This window comes from Lepisosteus oculatus, chromosome 1, assembly GCF_040954835.1.
Source record: "Lepisosteus oculatus isolate fLepOcu1 chromosome 1, fLepOcu1.hap2, whole genome shotgun sequence".
Classification (NCBI taxonomy): domain Eukaryota; kingdom Metazoa; phylum Chordata; class Actinopteri; order Semionotiformes; family Lepisosteidae; genus Lepisosteus; species Lepisosteus oculatus.
In genome coordinates this window covers 5575621-5599402 of record NC_090696.1, presented here as the reverse complement: position 1 = coordinate 5599402, position 23782 = coordinate 5575621, and the positions used below count along the sequence as shown (strand labels likewise).

General features: G+C 53.6%; 10 non-coding genes across 10 annotated transcripts; 5 read left to right on the top strand and 5 right to left on the bottom strand.

The window, feature by feature from the left end:
* The first annotated feature begins 660 nt into the window (after window positions 1-660).
* LOC138241384 (U1 spliceosomal RNA) lies at window positions 661-824 on the top strand. Its single transcript, XR_011190611.1, has one exon. It is a non-coding gene; the product is annotated as a U1 spliceosomal RNA (small nuclear RNA).
* A 1385-nt stretch (window positions 825-2209) lies between these two features.
* LOC138241385 (5S ribosomal RNA) lies at window positions 2210-2328 on the bottom strand. The gene has a single exon (XR_011190612.1). It is a non-coding gene; the product is annotated as a 5S ribosomal RNA (ribosomal RNA).
* A 1668-nt stretch (window positions 2329-3996) lies between these two features.
* LOC138241383 (U1 spliceosomal RNA) lies at window positions 3997-4160 on the top strand. The gene has a single exon (XR_011190610.1). It is a non-coding gene; the product is annotated as a U1 spliceosomal RNA (small nuclear RNA).
* A 1383-nt stretch (window positions 4161-5543) lies between these two features.
* Window positions 5544-5662, bottom strand: LOC138241377 (5S ribosomal RNA). Its single transcript, XR_011190604.1, has one exon. It is a non-coding gene; the product is annotated as a 5S ribosomal RNA (ribosomal RNA).
* A 1668-nt stretch (window positions 5663-7330) lies between these two features.
* Window positions 7331-7494, top strand: LOC138241382 (U1 spliceosomal RNA). The gene has a single exon (XR_011190609.1). It is a non-coding gene; the product is annotated as a U1 spliceosomal RNA (small nuclear RNA).
* A 1385-nt stretch (window positions 7495-8879) lies between these two features.
* On the bottom strand, window positions 8880-8998 carry LOC138241376 (5S ribosomal RNA). Its single transcript, XR_011190601.1, has one exon. It is a non-coding gene; the product is annotated as a 5S ribosomal RNA (ribosomal RNA).
* Window positions 8999-15240: 6242 nt separating this feature from the next.
* LOC138241437 (U1 spliceosomal RNA) lies at window positions 15241-15410 on the top strand. The gene has a single exon (XR_011190662.1). It is a non-coding gene; the product is annotated as a U1 spliceosomal RNA (small nuclear RNA).
* Window positions 15411-16799: 1389 nt separating this feature from the next.
* Window positions 16800-16918, bottom strand: LOC138241375 (5S ribosomal RNA). Its single transcript, XR_011190599.1, has one exon. It is a non-coding gene; the product is annotated as a 5S ribosomal RNA (ribosomal RNA).
* A 3583-nt stretch (window positions 16919-20501) lies between these two features.
* LOC138241447 (U1 spliceosomal RNA) lies at window positions 20502-20673 on the top strand. The gene has a single exon (XR_011190677.1). It is a non-coding gene; the product is annotated as a U1 spliceosomal RNA (small nuclear RNA).
* Window positions 20674-22063: 1390 nt separating this feature from the next.
* Window positions 22064-22182, bottom strand: LOC138241774 (5S ribosomal RNA). Its single transcript, XR_011191052.1, has one exon. It is a non-coding gene; the product is annotated as a 5S ribosomal RNA (ribosomal RNA).
* Window positions 22183-23782: the final 1600 nt, after the last annotated feature.

Here is a 23782-nt window from a genome sequence, read left to right as displayed (position 1 = left end):
GCTCACACGCGATAAGATAAGGCGGAGGAGAGCGGGGCATGCCCAGCGCCAGACATTCAAGGAGGGGGCAGTGCGAGGTGAGGTGAGGTGAGGTGCGACACGACACGCCGGAGCCCCGACGCTGCTAACGCGGAGCACTTGTTGGACCGGCATCGAAAGGACGTGTGCGCACGGAGCGAGCCTTCCCTGCGGCGGAGCGCGGGAACTTTCTCCCCCCCGCCCCCGCTGCAGGAGTTGTGTGCGCTGCAGCGGTGCCGAGAGAAAAGCACAGAAGGCAGCAGGCTCTGGAGAGCAGGTAAGAGACGGAGCCTTGTGGGCAGGCGAGCAGGCTCGTTTTTTTGGAAATTGCTGAAAAGGTTTGTTCGGTGTGTGGCAGGCGCACGTCGCGAGCTTGCGTGGCGATCTGCCGGCCTGGTGATATGTAAATGAGGCCGAATTGCATCCCGGGACATGCTGCGGATGCGAAATGGCGACTGCAGATGTGTAGGAAACGACGCGCTCGTTTTCTCGCTTTGCCCTCGCTTTTGAGTGTTAGTGTGGCGTGTGAGTGTGCGAAAGAGTGGGCCCAGCAGGAGGCGGTGGCGTGCGGGGCGAGGAGCTGGCCTAGGCTGCGAGTACTGTGCTGTGAGTGCGGGCCGCTTGCAGGGGCCTGTCCAACTCATACTTACCTGGCAGGGGAGATACCTTGATCAAGAAGGAGGTTCACCCAGGGCGAGGCTCGGCCATTGCACTCCGGCTGTGCTGACCCCTGCGAATTCCCCAAATGTGGGAATCTCGACTGCATAATTTCTGGTAGTGGGGGACTGCGTTCGCGCTCTCCCCTGATGTGCTTGGTCCAAAATCAGATGCAACAGTGCGGGCGGCTTTGCCTTCTGCTGGGGAGCTGTGCCGGGTGCCCCTGAAGCGGCTTTCAGAGATGGGGGGTCACTGCAGAAACGCCCCGGGGTTTTTCGCGAGCACCGCCTGACAACGTGGTCCTCCTTTTCATGCCTGCTACAGCCATAACGCTATTTGTATAACCACAAAAAACAATCTTGTGCTTATACACGTTAAATGTTCACCTCGTGACAAGGTACTTCAATTGTGATCTTTCAGCTTGTCTGACCCTGGTGGTCTGGCTGACTTTTGCTTCTTCCGCTCTCTGTCCGGGGACAGTAATCCTTTATTGTTTCTCTCACACTCCATCAGTTTGACTTTGTAGTTCAGTCTGTTGCCCGTGTGTGTGTACCAGTTTGTAGTGCCATGTAACCTGACTACCTTACGTCCTGCACTCATAATATAGAGAGAGAGAGAGAGAGATAAATACTGTATATCTTAAGAACAAAATCCAACACCAAAAGCTCTTCATGAGTCGTTATACCCCAGCATTGAAACCGAGTTCTTACCGGCATGCAACACATTGCTAATCCAACCAGAAGATCAAGGTGTGATGGTCAACTTGAAGTGCATGAAGTAAGAGTAAAACGATGTACCCCGAAGCAGGACCACAATTCGAAAGGAGTGGATGCCACTATTTCTCGTATTTTCTTAGTTATAGGTCCATGGAAGCATTTCAAGCTAATTACACTACTCCTCCTGGACATGAATTCCCTTTTCAAAGCGAGTCTTTTTGCTGTAGTTTGCATGGTTTAGGATGCAGATCGAGGTTAGCCTTGATTTGGTCATGGGGGCCTCGGTACTGTATGCTAATGCTAAAGACAGTTCACCAGTTTTCTGATTGTTGGGTTCTGTATCAGTGCAGGAATGTCAAATAGTGAATGGCTGTACCTCTGTTGTATCCGTGCTCAATGAACGAAATCGGTTATAAATGAATGTATGTATATTTGTACGCAAAACGAGTTGTTTATTGACTGACCTTCAATTGCAGATTTAGAGGCAGCTTCGATATTCGTTTTACAGCCGTTTTTTTTCATATGAGTCACACGCATGCCATTCAAAGGGCCACTTTAGCGATGAGCAGATTGATCCATGTTTCTTGTGCATCTGAAGGGATGTGAGGGAGCTTCTCTTTCTGAACTGGCATGCCTTAAAAATGGACGACCGTCGCGATACCGTTTGCCAGTCAGTGTTGCTGGATGAAACAAAAGTGGGAAGATTGTAATGTTTGGTCTTTTCGTGAGCACCCCGGGAAATAAATGTCCATAGTCGAGGGTTTTTCCTCCCAAAGCCTACGGCACCAGCGGCGACCCCTGCTGGCCGGGAGAGCAAAAGCTTACAGCACCTGGTATTCCCAGGCGGTCTCCCATCCAAGTACTAACCAGGCCCGACCCTGCTTAGCTTCCGAGATCAGACGAGATCGGGCGTGTTCAGGGTGGTGTGGCCGTAAGCGAAAGCAACGGCGCCTGACTCGCTACTTGAAGCTGTGTGTGGCGGGGGCTCCGGGCCCCCCGGGCGGGACTCAAGGATCGTTCGTGTGCAACTCTTTGGAAAGGAGCTGCTTTCCAAATCGCATTGCGTGCCTGGATGTTGGCGACTGTGCGACTGTGCTCCCGTGCTCCCTTCAGTTGCCTGGCCCTGCTCTTGCCCCGCACTGGAGCAGGACAAAGAAACTGCACGGAGGAGCACCAGGCAAGTCTTTTCCAGACAAAAACCTCCGGTGCACAGCACACTGCAAACATTTCGGGGCTGTCGCGTGTTTATTTCAGCACATCCATCAAGCGCCGCGGCTGAACGCGCGGCGCCTCCGCCCTCTTGTGGCCTTGCGGCGTCAGAGCAAGAGGCTCCTTCTCGCTGCCCTTCCGCTGTGTTGCAGGGCCCCGAGAGGGAACCCGGAGCGCGCACTGATGGGTGACACCGCCGTGACTCCTTCTCGAGAGAGACGCCCTGGGATTTGGAACGGCCAAGGAGGGTCAGGACACCTCGGTTTGACGCCTCCCCCCGAAGGACGGCGCCTGTTTGTGCAGCAGAGTGTCGCCATCAGGAGGCTGGGGCATAAGAGGGCCACACAGCCCGCAGGGTGAGCGCTCCCTACTGGTCCCAGTCACACCTCTTGCAGGAGCAGCAGCAACCGGAGCTTTCCCGGGGGCCGGCCAGGCTCACACCTGCTGGGCTGCCGGGGGTGAGCCCAGTCGAGAGTCGCAGGGCGAGACCTAGTCACCGGGGAGAAACGATACAAGTGAAGGATTGCTCGGCTCTCGGCACTTGAAAAGACCGACAAATGACTCGTTCCCGCCGGAGCTGATTGTACCCGCATGTGTGGTGTCGTCCTCTCCCCCCGCCCCGCTGTGTTTGCTGTATTGTCTCTGAAGCCGGCCCCCCCGAGACGAGACGGGCTGTTCCTGTGCCCCAATTAACACTTTACAGGTGCCATTCCCCGGCATTGTGGCCATTGTCGGTGCTCACACGCGATAAGATAAGGCGGAGGAGAGCGGGGCATGCCCAGCGCCAGACATTCAAGGAGGGGGCAGTGCGAGGTGAGGTGAGGTGAGGTGCGACACGACACGCCGGAGCCCCGACGCTGCTAACGCGGAGCACTTGTTGGACCGGCATCGAAAGGACGTGTGCGCACGGAGCGAGCCTTCCCTGCGGCGGAGCGCGGGAACTTTCTCCCCCCCGCCCCCGCTGCAGGAGTTGTGTGCGCTGCAGCGGTGCCGAGAGAAAAGCACAGAAGGCAGCAGGCTCTGGAGAGCAGGTAAGAGACGGAGCCTTGTGGGCAGGCGAGCAGGCTCGTTTTTTTGGAAATTGCTGAAAAGGTTTGTTCGGTGTGTGGCAGGCGCACGTCGCGAGCTTGCGTGGCGATCTGCCGGCCTGGTGATATGTAAATGAGGCCGAATTGCATCCCGGGACATGCTGCGGATGCGAAATGGCGACTGCAGATGTGTAGGAAACGACGCGCTCGTTTTCTCGCTTTGCCCTCGCTTTTGAGTGTTAGTGTGGCGTGTGAGTGTGCGAAAGAGTGGGCCCAGCAGGAGGCGGTGGCGTGCGGGGCGAGGAGCTGGCCTAGGCTGCGAGTACTGTGCTGTGAGTGCGGGCCGCTTGCAGGGGCCTGTCCAACTCATACTTACCTGGCAGGGGAGATACCTTGATCAAGAAGGAGGTTCACCCAGGGCGAGGCTCGGCCATTGCACTCCGGCTGTGCTGACCCCTGCGAATTCCCCAAATGTGGGAATCTCGACTGCATAATTTCTGGTAGTGGGGGACTGCGTTCGCGCTCTCCCCTGATGTGCTTGGTCCAAAATCAGATGCAACAGTGCGGGCGGCTTTGCCTTCTGCTGGGGAGCTGTGCCGGGTGCCCCTGAAGCGGCTTTCAGAGATGGGGGGTCACTGCAGAAACGCCCCGGGGTTTTTCGCGAGCACCGCCTGACAACGTGGTCCTCCTTTTCATGCCTGCTACAGCCATAACGCTATTTGTATAACCACAAAAAACAATCTTGTGCTTATACACGTTAAATGTTCACCTCGTGACAAGGTACTTCAATTGTGATCTTTCAGCTTGTCTGACCCTGGTGGTCTGGCTGACTTTTGCTTCTTCCGCTCTCTGTCCGGGGACAGTAATCCTTTATTGTTTCTCTCACACTCCATCAGTTTGACTTTGTAGTTCAGTCTGTTGCCCGTGTGTGTGTACCAGTTTGTAGTGCCATGTAACCTGACTACCTTACGTCCTGCACTCATAATATAGAGAGAGAGAGAGAGATAAATACTGTATATCTTAAGAACAAAATCCAACACCAAAAGCTCTTCATGAGTCGTTATACCCCAGCATTGAAACCGAGTTCTTACCGGCATGCAACACATTGCTAATCCAACCAGAAGATCAAGGTGTGATGGTCAACTTGAAGTGCATGAAGTAAGAGTAAAACGATGTACCCCGAAGCAGGACCACAATTCGAAAGGAGTGGATGCCACTATTTCTCGTATTTTCTTAGTTATAGGTCCATGGAAGCATTTCAAGCTAATTACACTACTCCTCCTGGACATGAATTCCCTTTTCAAAGCGAGTCTTTTTGCTGTAGTTTGCATGGTTTAGGATGCAGATCGAGGTTAGCCTTGATTTGGTCATGGGGGCCTCGGTACTGTATGCTAATGCTAAAGACAGTTCACCAGTTTTCTGATTGTTGGGTTCTGTATCAGTGCAGGAATGTCAAATAGTGAATGGCTGTACCTCTGTTGTATCCGTGCTCAATGAACGAAATCGGTTATAAATGAATGTATGTATATTTGTACGCAAAACGAGTTGTTTATTGACTGACCTTCAATTGCAGATTTAGAGGCAGCTTCGATATTCGTTTTACAGCCGTTTTTTTTCATATGAGTCACACGCATGCCATTCAAAGGGCCACTTTAGCGATGAGCAGATTGATCCATGTTTCTTGTGCATCTGAAGGGATGTGAGGGAGCTTCTCTTTCTGAACTGGCATGCCTTAAAAATGGACGACCGTCGCGATACCGTTTGCCAGTCAGTGTTGCTGGATGAAACAAAAGTGGGAAGATTGTAATGTTTGGTCTTTTCGTGAGCACCCCGGGAAATAAATGTCCATAGTCGAGGGTTTTTCCTCCCAAAGCCTACGGCACCAGCGGCGACCCCTGCTGGCCGGGAGAGCAAAAGCTTACAGCACCTGGTATTCCCAGGCGGTCTCCCATCCAAGTACTAACCAGGCCCGACCCTGCTTAGCTTCCGAGATCAGACGAGATCGGGCGTGTTCAGGGTGGTGTGGCCGTAAGCGAAAGCAACGGCGCCTGACTCGCTACTTGAAGCTGTGTGTGGCGGGGGCTCCGGGCCCCCCGGGCGGGACTCAAGGATCGTTCGTGTGCAACTCTTTGGAAAGGAGCTGCTTTCCAAATCGCATTGCGTGCCTGGATGTTGGCGACTGTGCGACTGTGCTCCCGTGCTCCCTTCAGTTGCCTGGCCCTGCTCTTGCCCCGCACTGGAGCAGGACAAAGAAACTGCACGGAGGAGCACCAGGCAAGTCTTTTCCAGACAAAAACCTCCGGTGCACAGCACACTGCAAACATTTCGGGGCTGTCGCGTGTTTATTTCAGCACATCCATCAAGCGCCGCGGCTGAACGCGCGGCGCCTCCGCCCTCTTGTGGCCTTGCGGCGTCAGAGCAAGAGGCTCCTTCTCGCTGCCCTTCCGCTGTGTTGCAGGGCCCCGAGAGGGAACCCGGAGCGCGCACTGATGGGTGACACCGCCGTGACTCCTTCTCGAGAGAGACGCCCTGGGATTTGGAACGGCCAAGGAGGGTCAGGACACCTCGGTTTGACGCCTCCCCCCGAAGGACGGCGCCTGTTTGTGCAGCAGAGTGTCGCCATCAGGAGGCTGGGGCATAAGAGGGCCACACAGCCCGCAGGGTGAGCGCTCCCTACTGGTCCCAGTCACACCTCTTGCAGGAGCAGCAGCAACCGGAGCTTTCCCGGGGGCCGGCCAGGCTCACACCTGCTGGGCTGCCGGGGGTGAGCCCAGTCGAGAGTCGCAGGGCGAGACCTAGTCACCGGGGAGAAACGATACAAGTGAAGGATTGCTCGGCTCTCGGCACTTGAAAAGACCGACAAATGACTCGTTCCCGCCGGAGCTGATTGTACCCGCATGTGTGGTGTCGTCCTCTCCCCCCGCCCCGCTGTGTTTGCTGTATTGTCTCTGAAGCCGGCCCCCCCGAGACGAGACGGGCTGTTCCTGTGCCCCAATTAACACTTTACAGGTGCCATTCCCCGGCATTGTGGCCATTGTCGGTGCTCACACGCGATAAGATAAGGCGGAGGAGAGCGGGGCATGCCCAGCGCCAGACATTCAAGGAGGGGGCAGTGCGAGGTGAGGTGAGGTGAGGTGCGACACGACACGCCGGAGCCCCGACGCTGCTAACGCGGAGCACTTGTTGGACCGGCATCGAAAGGACGTGTGCGCACGGAGCGAGCCTTCCCTGCGGCGGAGCGCGGGAACTTTCTCCCCCCCGCCCCCGCTGCAGGAGTTGTGTGCGCTGCAGCGGTGCCGAGAGAAAAGCACAGAAGGCAGCAGGCTCTGGAGAGCAGGTAAGAGACGGAGCCTTGTGGGCAGGCGAGCAGGCTCGTTTTTTTGGAAATTGCTGAAAAGGTTTGTTCGGTGTGTGGCAGGCGCACGTCGCGAGCTTGCGTGGCGATCTGCCGGCCTGGTGATATGTAAATGAGGCCGAATTGCATCCCGGGACATGCTGCGGATGCGAAATGGCGACTGCAGATGTGTAGGAAACGACGCGCTCGTTTTCTCGCTTTGCCCTCGCTTTTGAGTGTTAGTGTGGCGTGTGAGTGTGCGAAAGAGTGGGCCCAGCAGGAGGCGGTGGCGTGCGGGGCGAGGAGCTGGCCTAGGCTGCGAGTACTGTGCTGTGAGTGCGGGCCGCTTGCAGGGGCCTGTCCAACTCATACTTACCTGGCAGGGGAGATACCTTGATCAAGAAGGAGGTTCACCCAGGGCGAGGCTCGGCCATTGCACTCCGGCTGTGCTGACCCCTGCGAATTCCCCAAATGTGGGAATCTCGACTGCATAATTTCTGGTAGTGGGGGACTGCGTTCGCGCTCTCCCCTGATGTGCTTGGTCCAAAATCAGATGCAACAGTGCGGGCGGCTTTGCCTTCTGCTGGGGAGCTGTGCCGGGTGCCCCTGAAGCGGCTTTCAGAGATGGGGGGTCACTGCAGAAACGCCCCGGGGTTTTTCGCGAGCACCGCCTGACAACGTGGTCCTCCTTTTCATGCCTGCTACAGCCATAACGCTATTTGTATAACCACAAAAAACAATCTTGTGCTTATACACGTTAAATGTTCACCTCGTGACAAGGTACTTCAATTGTGATCTTTCAGCTTGTCTGACCCTGGTGGTCTGGCTGACTTTTGCTTCTTCCGCTCTCTGTCCGGGGACAGTAATCCTTTATTGTTTCTCTCACACTCCATCAGTTTGACTTTGTAGTTCAGTCTGTTGCCCGTGTGTGTGTACCAGTTTGTAGTGCCATGTAACCTGACTACCTTACGTCCTGCACTCATAATATAGAGAGAGAGAGAGAGAGATAAATACTGTATATCTTAAGAACAAAATCCAACACCAAAAGCTCTTCATGAGTCGTTATACCCCAGCATTGAAACCGAGTTCTTACCGGCATGCAACACATTGCTAATCCAACCAGAAGATCAAGGTGTGATGGTCAACTTGAAGTGCATGAAGTAAGAGTAAAACGATGTACCCCGAAGCAGGACCACAATTCGAAAGGAGTGGATGCCACTATTTCTCGTATTTTCTTAGTTATAGGTCCATGGAAGCATTTCAAGCTAATTACACTACTCCTCCTGGACATGAATTCCCTTTTCAAAGCGAGTCTTTTTGCTGTAGTTTGCATGGTTTAGGATGCAGATCGAGGTTAGCCTTGATTTGGTCATGGGGGCCTCGGTACTGTATGCTAATGCTAAAGACAGTTCACCAGTTTTCTGATTGTTGGGTTCTGTATCAGTGCAGGAATGTCAAATAGTGAATGGCTGTACCTCTGTTGTATCCGTGCTCAATGAACGAAATCGGTTATAAATGAATGTATGTATATTTGTACGCAAAACGAGTTGTTTATTGACTGACCTTCAATTGCAGATTTAGAGGCAGCTTCGATATTCGTTTTACAGCCGTTTTTTTTCATATGAGTCACACGCATGCCATTCAAAGGGCCACTTTAGCGATGAGCAGATTGATCCATGTTTCTTGTGCATCTGAAGGGATGTGAGGGAGCTTCTCTTTCTGAACTGGCATGCCTTAAAAATGGACGACCGTCGCGATACCGTTTGCCAGTCAGTGTTGCTGGATGAAACAAAAGTGGGAAGATTGTAATGTTTGGTCTTTTCGTGAGCACCCCGGGAAATAAATGTCCATAGTCGAGGGTTTTTCCTCCCAAAGCCTACGGCACCAGCGGCGACCCCTGCTGGCCGGGAGAGCAAAAGCTTACAGCACCTGGTATTCCCAGGCGGTCTCCCATCCAAGTACTAACCAGGCCCGACCCTGCTTAGCTTCCGAGATCAGACGAGATCGGGCGTGTTCAGGGTGGTGTGGCCGTAAGCGAAAGCAACGGCGCCTGACTCGCTACTTGAAGCTGTGTGTGGCGGGGGCTCCGGGCCCCCCGGGCGGGACTCAAGGATCGTTCGTGTGCAACTCTTTGGAAAGGAGCTGCTTTCCAAATCGCATTGCGTGCCTGGATGTTGGCGACTGTGCGACTGTGCTCCCGTGCTCCCTTCAGTTGCCTGGCCCTGCTCTTGCCCCGCACTGGAGCAGGACAAAGAAACTGCACGGAGGAGCACCAGGCAAGTCTTTTCCAGACAAAAACCTCCGGTGCACAGCACACTGCAAACATTTCGGGGCTGTCGCGTGTTTATTTCAGCACATCCATCAAGCGCCGCGGCTGAACGCGCGGCGCCTCCGCCCTCTTGTGGCCTTGCGGCGTCAGAGCAAGAGGCTCCTTCTCGCTGCCCTTCCGCTGTGTTGCAGGGCCCCGAGAGGGAACCCGGAGCGCGCACTGATGGGTGACACCGCCGTGACTCCTTCTCGAGAGAGACGCCCTGGGATTTGGAACGGCCAAGGAGGGTCAGGACACCTCGGTTTGACGCCTCCCCCCGAAGGACGGCGCCTGTTTGTGCAGCAGAGTGTCGCCATCAGGAGGCTGGGGCATAAGAGGGCCACACAGCCCGCAGGGTGAGCGCTCCCTACTGGTCCCAGTCACACCTCTTGCAGGAGCAGCAGCAACCGGAGCTTTCCCGGGGGCCGGCCAGGCTCACACCTGCTGGGCTGCCGGGGGTGAGCCCAGTCGAGAGTCGCAGGGCGAGACCTAGTCACCGGGGAGAAACGATACAAGTGAAGGATTGCTCGGCTCTCGGCACTTGAAAAGACCGACAAATGACTCGTTCCCGCCGGAGCTGATTGTACCCGCATGTGTGGTGTCGTCCTCTCCCCCCGCCCCGCTGTGTTTGCTGTATTGTCTCTGAAGCCGGCCCCCCCGAGACGAGACGGGCTGTTCCTGTGCCCCAATTAACACTTTACAGGTGCCATTCCCCGGCATTGTGGCCATTGTCGGTGCTCACACGCGATAAGATAAGGCGGAGGAGAGCGGGGCATGCCCAGCGCCAGACATTCAAGGAGGGGGCAGTGCGAGGTGAGGTGAGGTGAGGTGCGACACGACACGCCGGAGCCCCGACGCTGCTAACGCGGAGCACTTGTTGGACCGGCATCGAAAGGACGTGTGCGCACGGAGCGAGCCTTCCCTGCGGCGGAGCGCGGGAACTTTCTCCCCCCCGCCCCCGCTGCAGGAGTTGTGTGCGCTGCAGCGGTGCCGAGAGAAAAGCACAGAAGGCAGCAGGCTCTGGAGAGCAGGTAAGAGACGGAGCCTTGTGGGCAGGCGAGCAGGCTCGTTTTTTTGGAAATTGCTGAAAAGGTTTGTTCGGTGTGTGGCAGGCGCACGTCGCGAGCTTGCGTGGCGATCTGCCGGCCTGGTGATATGTAAATGAGGCCGAATTGCATCCCGGGACATGCTGCGGATGCGAAATGGCGACTGCAGATGTGTAGGAAACGACGCGCTCGTTTTCTCGCTTTGCCCTCGCTTTTGAGTGTTAGTGTGGCGTGTGAGTGTGCGAAAGAGTGGGCCCAGCAGGAGGCGGTGGCGTGCGGGGCGAGGAGCTGGCCTAGGCTGCGAGTACTGTGCTGTGAGTGCGGGCCGCTTGCAGGGGCCTGTCCAACTCATACTTACCTGGCAGGGGAGATACCTTGATCAAGAAGGAGGTTCACCCAGGGCCAAAAGGACAACCAAAGGTGTGTCGGCGCTGTGGTGCTGTGAGACACCTGGCATCGTCCTGCACTGTGAAATGCTGCAAGACCTGTGGCAAACAGGGACATTTAGCCTCTGACTGTTCAATGCTGCCAAAGTGCAATTTATGTGGCTCGGAAGGACACGTTTTTAAGAACTGCCCTCACGCCTACGCCAATAAACTCAAAATGAGAAAGGATGAGGCAGTGCTTGTTTCAGCCAAACCGGCCCGAAAATCCAAAGCAAACAACAAGTCAAACAAAGAACCCTTGTTGGACAAAGACTCTCAGCCTCCAGCCAGGATCAGTCCTGCTGTGGCTCCGGGGCTGGTGGAAGAGAAATCCACTACGCCCCCACAACCGCAGACTGCACCAGACAAGCACGAGGGTTTGAAAACCCCCGAGAACAGCGAGGACCCCTCCCCCACTCCTGCTCCTCAGAACGAGGGCCAGTGTGGGGCCCCCCGGTGGAGCGGGTCCAGCGAGGATACCCAGGATTCAGCGGAGCTGCTTTTCTCAGACTCTGCAAGTGCTACAGATGCCCTCCTCTCCTCCATCCAGTCCATCACGGAGGATCTGCAGCAGCTGGTGGGTGAGGGGGAAGAGGAGACTGGTGCATCGGCTGCACCCCTTTCCCCTCAGTGCTCCCAGGAGCTGGACTTGAGGAAAAGAAAAAATGACTCTGTTTTCTCCCCGAGCGAGGAGGAAGGAGAGCATGGCGATGGGGACAGCTGGAACCTCTCCACCCCTCCCTCTACCCCCTTCCTTGAAATGGACTCTGTGAACGCTTTTACTGCTGCCACCCTGATGAAGGCTCATTCAGAGGATGGCTGGCAGGAAATTGGTAAGAAGAAAAAGAAAAAGAAAAAGGTAACAGGTGAGACCGAAGAGAAATGTGTTTTGTAAAGACTGGTTCCACTTTCTTATGTAATATGGCTCTTAACATAATTTCTCTTAACACAAGAGGTATCAATGACAGAGTTAAATGCCAGTCTGTCTTTGATTACCTCCAGCAGAGAGAGGGAGATGTGTTGATGTTGCAGGAGTGTGCTTTAGCCTATCAAGAGAGGTATAAAAGTTTTGAAGATAGGTGGGATAAAGGGCCTTCTGTTTGGTCAGGGGACAATAACAACAGAGCCTCTGGCGTGGCCATTCTTTTCAAAGGATGGGCATTCAAATTGAAAAGTATTCAGAGGGTCATAGATGGCAGGTTGCTGTGTGTGGATGTGGAATGGGGGACCGTTAACCTGCGGCTAATCAATGTGTATTGCCCTACTGACGTAGGAGGAAGGGTGGAGCTACTCAAGGCACTCTCCCCCCTATTGTTATGCAGCACAGACGTGATAGTGGGAGGGGATTTTAATTGTATCTTAGAGCACACAGACAGGCAGTCTAGCTCGCCGATAAAATTGGATTCCAGCTCACTGGCCCTGCAAAACTTAGTTCAAGACTTTAAACTCTCAGACACATATAGATGTATATATCCCACAACAGCAGGATATACATGGTCAGGGAGGAATAGCAGCTCCAGAATTGACTATTGCTTTGTCTCAGAGAGAGTGAAAGTTGTTGGGGTCACTCTTCAGCCTGTCTTCTTCTCAGATCATCAGGCTTTAGGGTGTAGAGTGGAACTCCAGGGCGGGACTGTCTTTGGCCCAGGCCTCTGGAAACTCAACACAAAGCTGCTAGAGAACGAGGGGGTAGTATCCCGCTACAAGGAGAAACTATCACAGTGGCTGTCCTTGCAGTGTCTGTACGGGTCAGTAGGAGAGTGGTGGGAGGAGGTGAAGGTGAGGACAAAGGCCTTTTTCATGGCTGAGGGAAGGAAGGCTGCTGCCAGACGGAGAGGAGTGCTAGCCAGGAAACAGAGGCAGCTGCAGCGTCTCTACACGATGCTGCACAGTGGCTTCGATGTGCTCGAGGATATCGCCCTTTTAAAAAAGGACATCCGGAGGATAGCCGAAGAAAGTAGTCGAGGAGTGCTGTTAAGAAGCAGTGTGCAGTTCTTGGAAGAAAATGAGAAGTGTACTCGCTTCTTTTTCAGGAAAGTGGTAGGCTCCAAGACTGTCATGGAAAGTGTAGTTGATGAGGAGGGACGAGAGAGAACAGAGCCGAGTGCTATCCTCTCCTGCACCGAGGCCTTCTACTCAAGACTGTACAGCTCTACAGAGGTAAAGGATGAAGATATTCATTTTTTTACCTCAAAGCTAGAAAACATTTTGAGTGAAGAAGATAGGGAAGTACTTGAGAGGGATTTGACAGTAGAAGAGCTGAGACAGGCTATGGAGAGCTTACAGAAGGGGAAAACTCCGGGTGCTGACGGGCTCCCTAAAGAATTTTATTGCACCTTTTGGGATCTGCTTCAGGATCCGCTACTGCTCCTATTCGAGGAAAGCTACAAGACAGAATTGCTGCCTGACTCCTTAAGAGAAGGCACTATCTCTCTCTTGTTTAAGAAAGGAGCAAAAAATGACATAAAGAACTGGAGACCCCTCAGCCTGTTAGGCGTGGACACTAAGATCCTGTCCAAAGCCCTTTTCCTGCGCCTACAAAATGTAGTGGCCTCACTGGTAGGGAAAGAACAGACTTGTGGGATAGCAGGACGCCTGATGAGCGACAACCTGGCCTTGTTGAGGGATGTCTGTCTGTACTCTGAGGATCGCTCCCTCCCTCTGTGCATTTTAGGTGTAGACCTAGAAAAGGCCTTTGACCGCCTAAACCGGCAGTACTTAACATCGGTACTTGAGCACATGAAGTTTGGCCCCATCATGAGAAAGTGGATTAACCTGCTGTACACAGGTAGCAACAGCAGAGTCATGGTTAATGGCAATAGATCACGCACCTTTGAAGTCTGTTCAGGGGTGAGGCAGGGCTGCCCATTATCCCCCTTGTTATTCGTTTTGGCTATGGAGCCCTTAGCCTGTGCCTTGCGCCAGGATCAGGCCATTAATGGGATACCAGTGCCTGGAAGTGGGGGAGGAGAGGTAAAGACGTCTCTATACATGGATGACGTCACCCTGCTCCTCTCTGACAATGCCTCAATTAGCAGAGCTCTGCAGTGCTGTGATCGGTTCTCTTTGGCTTCCTCCGCAAAAATTAACACATCTAAGAGTGAGATTTTTTATCAGAACTGGAGGGAGCCAAAAGAAGGACATGATCTCAGGCTGCAAGAGAAGAGAATTAAGGTCCTGGGGGTGTATTTTGGAGAAGAGATGGGAACAGTAAATTGGCAGAACAAATTGCCAATCTTAAACAAAAAACTGATGCAATGGAAGGACCGAGACCTCACCATGACAGGGAAGGTGCTGGTCATCAAAGCCGAGCTCTTGCCTGTCTTGAATTTTCTGGCTTCTACCTTCCCAATCCCACACCGTGTTGCGGCGGTGATGAGGAGATTGATGTTTCAATTTCTATGGGGTGGGAAGCAGGAAAGACTCAGAAGGGAAATAATGTACAGGCCGCTACCCTCAGGGGGGAAGTCTGTCCCAGATATTGCTACGAAGCTGCTGTGCATTTTCCTGGCCTCTGTGCTGAGAGGCTTTGCAACAGCACCTGCAGCGCATACCTGGACTTATTTTTCCAGGCTCTGGGTAGGTAGGGAGGTGTTCAGAGTGTGGGGTGTCAGACCCAAGCTGGACGTCCCACTCTCTGACACATGCCCTGCAATTTATGGGACAGTTAAAAGTTTTCTAAGATCTCACCCAATTGGCCATATTCCCCTCCGAGATGTCAGCGTCCAAAAACTGGAAGATTTCGTAGCACCCCAGAACAATAGGCAGACCCCTGTGGGCATTTTAACATCAGCCCAAACAAGGAAGGTGTGGAAACACACATCCTCTAAATTTCTGTGCAACATTCACAGAGATTTAGCCTGGAGTGTCGTCCACCAGTGCTTACCGGTACGAACTTTCTTGTACCGTAGGGGCCTCACCCCCAGCCCTCGCTGCGTTAGGGTGGGCTGCGGCGAGGAGGAGACTGTGACCCACCTCCTGTGGTCCTGCTTTTTTGCTAAGGCCTTCTGGGCACAGTTTGAAGATTGGTTGCAGGCTCTCTCGCCCCAATTTACCCTGACCGCTGCTTTCATCATATACGGCATCTCTCCTGTCAAGCTTCCTCCTGACGTGTTTGACAGGATCTGGGCCGTGGTGAACAGTGGGAAAGACGCCCTGTGGAGAGTGAGGAACATGGGGCTGTTCAAAGGCATCGAGGTCCCAGTCAAGGCAGCAGGTAGCCTGGCCCTGTTCATCACCCGAGAGAACTATTACCTCAGAGATCTGTGGAGAGAAGGGAGGGAGGAAGCAGAAAATCTGTGGGAAATAGAGGGCATTGGACAGTATCTCAAGAAACTGTGAAAAACATTATCATGTTTAAGTAAAGAATGTGATTTGCACCAGAAAAAAAGAAATTGTTGCTATGTAACTGGTTCCGTGTCAAAATGTAATGAGATGTGATCATATATACTGTTTTAAGTATGTATATTAATGTAAAGCTTTCTGATTTGTGATTTCCTGTATTTTTTTGTGAAAAGAAAATAAAGTTCTTAAAAATCGAAATCGGTTCACCCAGGGCGAGGCTCGGCCATTGCACTCCGGCTGTGCTGACCCCTGCGAATTCCCCAAATGTGGGAATCTCGACTGCATAATTTCTGGTAGTGGGGGACTGCGTTCGCGCTCTCCCCTGATGTGCTTGGTCCAAAATCAGATGCAACAGTGCGGGCGGCTTTGCCTTCTGCTGGGGAGCTGTGCCGGGTGCCCCTGAAGCGGCTTTCAGAGATGGGGGGTCACTGCAGAAACGCCCCGGGGTTTTTCGCGAGCACCGCCTGACAACGTGGTCCTCCTTTTCATGCCTGCTACAGCCATAACGCTATTTGTATAACCACAAAAAACAATCTTGTGCTTATACACGTTAAATGTTCACCTCGTGACAAGGTACTTCAATTGTGATCTTTCAGCTTGTCTGACCCTGGTGGTCTGGCTGACTTTTGCTTCTTCCGCTCTCTGTCCGGGGACAGTAATCCTTTATTGTTTCTCTCACACTCCATCAGTTTGACTTTGTAGTTCAGTCTGTTGCCCGTGTGTGTGTACCAGTTTGTAGTGCCATGTAACCTGACTACCTTACGTCCTGCACTCATAATATAGAGAGAGAGAGAGAGAGAGAGATAAATACTGTATATCTTAAGAACAAAATCCAACACCAAAAGCTCTTCATGAGTCGTTATACCCCAGCATTGAAACCGAGTTCTTACCGGCATGCAACACATTGCTAATCCAACCAGAAGATCAAGGTGTGATGGTCAACTTGAAGTGCATGAAGTAAGAGTAAAACGATGTACCCCGAAGCAGGACCACAATTCGAAAGGAGTGGATGCCACTATTTCTCGTATTTTCTTAGTTATAGGTCCATGGAAGCATTTCAAGCTAATTACACTACTCCTCCTGGACATGAATTCCCTTTTCAAAGCGAGTCTTTTTGCTGTAGTTTGCATGGTTTAGGATGCAGATCGAGGTTAGCCTTGATTTGGTCATGGGGGCCTCGGTACTGTATGCTAATGCTAAAGACAGTTCACCAGTTTTCTGATTGTTGGGTTCTGTATCAGTGCAGGAATGTCAAATAGTGAATGGCTGTACCTCTGTTGTATCCGTGCTCAATGAACGAAATCGGTTATAAATGAATGTATGTATATTTGTACGCAAAACGAGTTGTTTATTGACTGACCTTCAATTGCAGATTTAGAGGCAGCTTCGATATTCGTTTTACAGCCGTTTTTTTTCATATGAGTCACACGCATGCCATTCAAAGGGCCACTTTAGCGATGAGCAGATTGATCCATGTTTCTTGTGCATCTGAAGGGATGTGAGGGAGCTTCTCTTTCTGAACTGGCATGCCTTAAAAATGGACGACCGTCGCGATACCGTTTGCCAGTCAGTGTTGCTGGATGAAACAAAAGTGGGAAGATTGTAATGTTTGGTCTTTTCGTGAGCACCCCGGGAAATAAATGTCCATAGTCGAGGGTTTTTCCTCCCAAAGCCTACGGCACCAGCGGCGACCCCTGCTGGCCGGGAGAGCAAAAGCTTACAGCACCTGGTATTCCCAGGCGGTCTCCCATCCAAGTACTAACCAGGCCCGACCCTGCTTAGCTTCCGAGATCAGACGAGATCGGGCGTGTTCAGGGTGGTGTGGCCGTAAGCGAAAGCAACGGCGCCTGACTCGCTACTTGAAGCTGTGTGTGGCGGGGGCTCCGGGCCCCCCGGGCGGGACTCAAGGATCGTTCGTGTGCAACTCTTTGGAAAGGAGCTGCTTTCCAAATCGCATTGCGTGCCTGGATGTTGGCGACTGTGCGACTGTGCTCCCGTGCTCCCTTCAGTTGCCTGGCCCTGCTCTTGCCCCGCACTGGAGCAGGACAAAGAAACTGCACGGAGGAGCACCAGGCAAGTCTTTTCCAGACAAAAACCTCCGGTGCACAGCACACTGCAAACATTTCGGGGCTGTCGCGTGTTTATTTCAGCACATCCATCAAGCGCCGCGGCTGAACGCGCGGCGCCTCCGCCCTCTTGTGGCCTTGCGGCGTCAGAGCAAGAGGCTCCTTCTCGCTGCCCTTCCGCTGTGTTGCAGGGCCCCGAGAGGGAACCCGGAGCGCGCACTGATGGGTGACACCGCCGTGACTCCTTCTCGAGAGAGACGCCCTGGGATTTGGAACGGCCAAGGAGGGTCAGGACACCTCGGTTTGACGCCTCCCCCCGAAGGACGGCGCCTGTTTGTGCAGCAGAGTGTCGCCATCAGGAGGCTGGGGCATAAGAGGGCCACACAGCCCGCAGGGTGAGCGCTCCCTACTGGTCCCAGTCACACCTCTTGCAGGAGCAGCAGCAACCGGAGCTTTCCCGGGGGCCGGCCAGGCTCACACCTGCTGGGCTGCCGGGGGTGAGCCCAGTCGAGAGTCGCAGGGCGAGACCTAGTCACCGGGGAGAAACGATACAAGTGAAGGATTGCTCGGCTCTCGGCACTTGAAAAGACCGACAAATGACTCGTTCCCGCCGGAGCTGATTGTACCCGCATGTGTGGTGTCGTCCTCTCCCCCCGCCCCGCTGTGTTTGCTGTATTGTCTCTGAAGCCGGCCCCCCCGAGACGAGACGGGCTGTTCCTGTGCCCCAATTAACACTTTACAGGTGCCATTCCCCGGCATTGTGGCCATTGTCGGTGCTCACACGCGATAAGATAAGGCGGAGGAGAGCGGGGCATGCCCAGCGCCAGACATTCAAGGAGGGGGCAGTGCGAGGTGAGGTGAGGTGAGGTGCGACACGACACGCCGGAGCCCCGACGCTGCTAACGCGGAGCACTTGTTGGACCGGCATCGAAAGGACGTGTGCGCACGGAGCGAGCCTTCCCTGCGGCGGAGCGCGGGAACTTTCTCCCCCCCGCCCCCGCTGCAGGAGTTGTGTGCGCTGCAGCGGTGCCGAGAGAAAAGCACAGAAGGCAGCAGGCTCTGGAGAGCAGGTAAGAGACGGAGCCTTGTGGGCAGGCGAGCAGGCTCGTTTTTTTGGAAATTGCTGAAAAGGTTTGTTCGGTGTGTGGCAGGCGCACGTCGCGAGCTTGCGTGGCGATCTGCCGGCCTGGTGATATGTAAATGAGGCCGAATTGCATCCCGGGACATGCTGCGGATGCGAAATGGCGACTGCAGATGTGTAGGAAACGACGCGCTCGTTTTCTCGCTTTGCCCTCGCTTTTGAGTGTTAGTGTGGCGTGTGAGTGTGCGAAAGAGTGGGCCCAGCAGGAGGCGGTGGCGTGCGGGGCGAGGAGCTGGCCTAGGCTGCGAGTACTGTGCTGTGAGTGCGGGCCGCTTGCAGGGGCCTGTCCAACTCATACTTACCTGGCAGGGGAGATACCTTGATCAAGAAGGAGGTTACCTGGCAGGGGAGATACCTTGATCAGCCTGTAGGTGGAGTAGTTGGATTGTTTTTCTTTTGTTGGAAGCAGTGTTCGATTTGCGGTTTTTGAAATGGCAACCTTTGGATCCCGTAAGAATGCTGTACGTTTTGAGCTCTTGGATGACCTCTTCATGGATCGTATGCAGTTCAGCAGAAAAGTGTTACAGAAGGAACTTGGCTTTGAACCTCGGCACTTGGATTTCATCTTCGCTCTCCCAGGTCAGAAAGCATTTGAGGTTGTATTTGCTACCTATCCTCTGTTTGAACAATGCGTGGATGTGTTTGAGGCAAAAAGAGGGAAAGTTCCTGCACTTGAGAAGATCAACTTGCAGCCTCTGACACAGAGAGAGAGGAAAACGGTGCATGTTGTTATGTTCTCGGAACTGGCAAAGACGGAGGACATTCACACCTGGCTTAACCAGTACTGCACCGTCCACCATGGAACTGAGGTTAGAGATGTTGATGGTATAAAAACAGGAGCAAGGAAATTCGAGGTTCGCTTGCTACCGGACAGCGTAAATGGAGGCTTAAGGCACCTGCCCTCTACAATCCGGCTGGGCGCCTGCAATGGCTATGTGTTTTATGTGGGACAACCAAAGGTGTGTCGGCGCTGTGGTGCTGTGGGACACCTGGCATCGTCCTGCACTGTGAAATGCTGCAAGACCTGTGGCAAACAGGGACATTTAGCCTCTGACTGTTCAATGCTGCCAAAGTGCAATTTATGTGGCTCGGAAGGACACGTTTTTAAGAACTGCCCTCACGCCTACGCCAATAAACTCAAAATGAGAAAGGATGAGGCAGTGCTTGTTTCAGCCAAACCGGCCCGAAAATCCAAAGCAAACAACAAGTCAAACAAAGAACCCTTGTTGGACAAAGACTCTCAGCCTCCAGCCAGGATCAGTCCTGCTGTGGCTCCGGGGCTGGTGGAAGAGAAATCCACTACGCCCCCACAACCGCAGACTGCACCAGACAAGCACGAGGGTTTGAAAACCCCCGAGAACAGCGAGGACCCCTCCCCCACTCCTGCTCCTCAGAACGAGGGCCAGTGTGGGGCCCCCCGGTGGAGCGGGTCCAGCGAGGATACCCAGGATTCAGCGGAGCTGCTTTTCTCAGACTCTGCAAGTGCTACAGATGCCCTCCTCTCCTCCATCCAGTCCATCACGGAGGATCTGCAGCAGCTGGTGGGTGAGGGGGAAGAGGAGACTGGTGCATCGGCTGCACCCCTTTCCCCTCAGTGCTCCCAGGAGCTGGACTTGAGGAAAAGAAAAAATGACTCTGTTTTCTCCCCGAGCGAGGAGGAAGGAGAGCATGGCGATGGGGACAGCTGGAACCTCTCCACCCCTCCCTCTACCCCCTTCCTTGAAATGGACTCTGTGAACGCTTTTACTGCTGCCACCCTGATGAAGGCTCATTCAGAGGATGGCTGGCAGGAAATTGGTAAGAAGAAAAAGAAAAAGAAAAAGGTAACAGGATCTGGGCCGTGGTGAACAGTGGGAAAGACGCCCTGTGGAGAGTGAGGAACATGGGGCTGTTCAAAGGCATCGAGGTCCCAGTCAAGGCAGCAGGTAGCCTGGCCCTGTTCATCACCCGAGAGAACTATTACCTCAGAGACCTGTGGAGAGAAGGGAGGGAGGAAGCAGAAAATCTGTGGGAAATAGAGAGCATAGGTCAACATCTCAAGAAAATGTGAAAAACATTATCATGTTTAAATAAAGAATGTGATTTGCACCAGAAAAAAAGAAAATTGTTGCTATGTAACTGTTACCGTGTCAAAATGTAATGAGATGTGATCATATATACTGTTTTAAGTATGTATATTAATGTAAAGCTTTCTGATTTGTGATTTCCTGTATTTTTTTGTGAAAAGAAAATAAAGTTCTTAAAAATCGAAAAATCGGTTCACCCAGGGCGAGGCTCGGCCATTGCACTCCGGCTGTGCTGACCCCTGCGAATTCCCCAAATGTGGGAATCTCGACTGCATAATTTCTGGTAGTGGGGGACTGCGTTCGCGCTCTCCCCTGATGTGCTTGGTCCAAAATCAGATGCAACAGTGCGGGCGGCTTTGCCTTCTGCTGGGGAGCTGTGCCGGGTGCCCCTGAAGCGGCTTTCAGAGATGGGGGGTCACTGCAGAAACGCCCCGGGGTTTTTCGCGAGCACCGCCTGATAACGTGGTCCTCCTTTTCATGCCCGCTACAGCCATAACGCTATTTGTATAACCACAAAAAACAATCTTGTGCTTATACACGTTAAATGTTCACCTCGTGACAAGGTACTTCAATTGTGATCTTTCAGCTTGTCTGACCCTGGTGGTCTGGCTGACTTTTGCTTCTTCCGCTCTCTGTCCGGGGACAGTAATCCTTTATTGTTTCTCTCACACTCCATCAGTTTGACTTTGTAGTTCAGTCTGTTGCCCGTGTGTGTGTACCAGTTTGTAGTGCCATGTAACCTGACTACCTTACGTCCTGCACTCATAATATAGAGAGAGAGAGAGAGAGAGAGATAAATACTGTATATCTTAAGAACAAAATCCAACACCAAAAGCTCTTCATGAGTCGTTATACCCCAGCATTGAAACCGAGTTCTTACCGGCATGCAACACATTGCTAATCCAACCAGAAGATCAAGGTGTGATGGTCAACTTGAAGTGCATGAAGTAAGAGTAAAACGATGTACCCCGAAGCAGGACCACAATTCGAAAGGAGTGGATGCCACTATTTCTCGTATTTTCTTAGTTATAGGTCCATGGAAGCATTTCAAGCTAATTACACTACTCCTCCTGGACATGAATTCCCTTTTCAAAGCGAGTCTTTTTGCTGTAGTTTGCATGGTTTAGGATGCAGATCGAGGTTAGCCTTGATTTGGTCATGGGGGGCCTCGGTACTGTATGCTAATGCTAAAGACAGTTCACCAGTTTTCTGATTGTTGGGTTCTGTATCAGTGCAGGAATGTCAAATAGTGAATGGCTGTACCTCTGTTGTATCCGTGCTCAATGAACGAAATCGGTTATAAATGAATGTATGTATATTTGTACGCAAAACGAGTTGTTTATTGACTGACCTTCAATTGCAGATTTAGAGGCAGCTTCGATATTCGTTTTACAGCCGTTTTTTTTCATATGAGTCACACGCATGCCATTCAAAGGGCCACTTTAGCGATGAGCAGATTGATCCATGTTTCTTGTGCATCTGAAGGGATGTGAGGGAGCTTCTCTTTCTGAACTGGCATGCCTTAAAAATGGACGACCGTCGCGATACCGTTTGCCAGTCAGTGTTGCTGGATGAAACAAAAGTGGGAAGATTGAAATGTTTGGTCTTTTCGTGAGCACCCCGGGAAATAAATGTCCATAGTCGAGGGTTTTTCCTCCCAAAGCCTACGGCACCAGCGGCGACCCCTGCTGGCCGGGAGAGCAAAAGCTTACAGCACCTGGTATTCCCAGGCGGTCTCCCATCCAAGTACTAACCAGGCCCGACCCTGCTTAGCTTCCGAGATCAGACGAGATCGGGCGTGTTCAGGGTGGTGTGGCCGTAAGCGAAAGCAACGGCGCCTGACTCGCTACTTGAAGCTGTGTGTGGCGGGGGCTCCGGGCCCCCCGGGCGGGACTCAAGGATCGTTCGTGTGCAACTCTTTGGAAAGGAGCTGCTTTCCAAATCGCATTGCGTGCCTGGATGTTGGCGACTGTGCGACTGTGCTCCCGTGCTCCCTTCAGTTGCCTGGCCCTGCTCTTGCCCCGCACTGGAGCAGGACAAAGAAACTGCACGGAGGAGCACCAGGCAAGTCTTTTCCAGACAAAAACCTCCGGTGCACAGCACACTGCAAACATTTCGGGGCTGTCGCGTGTTTATTTCAGCACATCCATCAAGCGCCGCGGCTGAACGCGCGGCGCCTCCGCCCTCTTGTGGCCTTGCGGCGTCAGAGCAAGAGGCTCCTTCTCGCTGCCCTTCCGCTGTGTTGCAGGGCCCCGAGAGGGAACCCGGAGCGCGCACTGATGGGTGACACCGCCGTGACTCCTTCTCGAGAGAGACGCCCTGGGATTTGGAACGGCCAAGGAGGGTCAGGACACCTCGGTTTGACGCCTCCCCCCGAAGGACGGCGCCTGTTTGTGCAGCAGAGTGTCGCCATCAGGAGGCTGAGGCATAAGAGGGCCACACAGCCCGCAGGGTGAGCGCTCCCTACTGGTCCCAGTCACACCTCTTGCAGGAGCAGCAGCAACCGGAGCTTTCCCGGGGGCCGGCCAGGCTCACACCTGCTGGGCTGCCGGGGGTGAGCCCAGTCGAGAGTCGCAGGGCGAGACCTAGTCACCGGGGAGAAACGATACAAGTGAAGGATTGCTCGGCTCTCGGCACTTGAAAAGACCGACAAATGACTCGTTCCCGCCGGAGCTGATTGTACCCGCATGTGTGGTGTCGTCCTCTCCCCCCGCCCCGCTGTGTTTGCTGTATTGTCTCTGAAGCCGGCCCCCCCGAGACGAGACGGGCTGTTCCTGTGCCCCAATTAACACTTTACAGGTGCCATTCCCCGGCATTGTGGCCATTGTCGGTGCTCACACGCGATAAGATAAGGCGGAGGAGAGCGGGGCATGCCCAGCGCCAGACATTCAAGGAGGGGGCAGTGCGAGGTGAGGTGAGGTGAGGTGCGACACGACACGCCGGAGCCCCGACGCTGCTAACGCGGAGCACTTGTTGGACCGGCATCGAAAGGACGTGTGCGCACGGAGCGAGCCTTCCCTGCGGCGGAGCGCGGGAACTTTCTCCCCCCCGCCCCCGCTGCAGGAGTTGTGTGCGCTGCAGCGGTGCCGAGAGAAAAGCACAGAAGGCAGCAGGCTCTGGAGAGCAGGTAAGAGACGGAGCCTTGTGGGCAGGCGAGCAGGCTCGTTTTTTTGGAAATTGCTGAAAAGGTTTGTTCGGTGTGTGGCAGGCGCACGTCGCGAGCTTGCGTGGCGATCTGCCGGCCTGGTGATATGTAAATGAGGCCGAATTGCATCCCGGGACATGCTGCGGATGCGAAATGGCGACTGCAGATGTGTAGGAAACGACGCGCTCGTTTTCTCGCTTTGCCCTCGCTTTTGAGTGTTAGTGTGGCGTGTGAGTGTGCGAAAGAGTGGGCCCAGCAGGAGGCGGTGGCGTGCGGGGC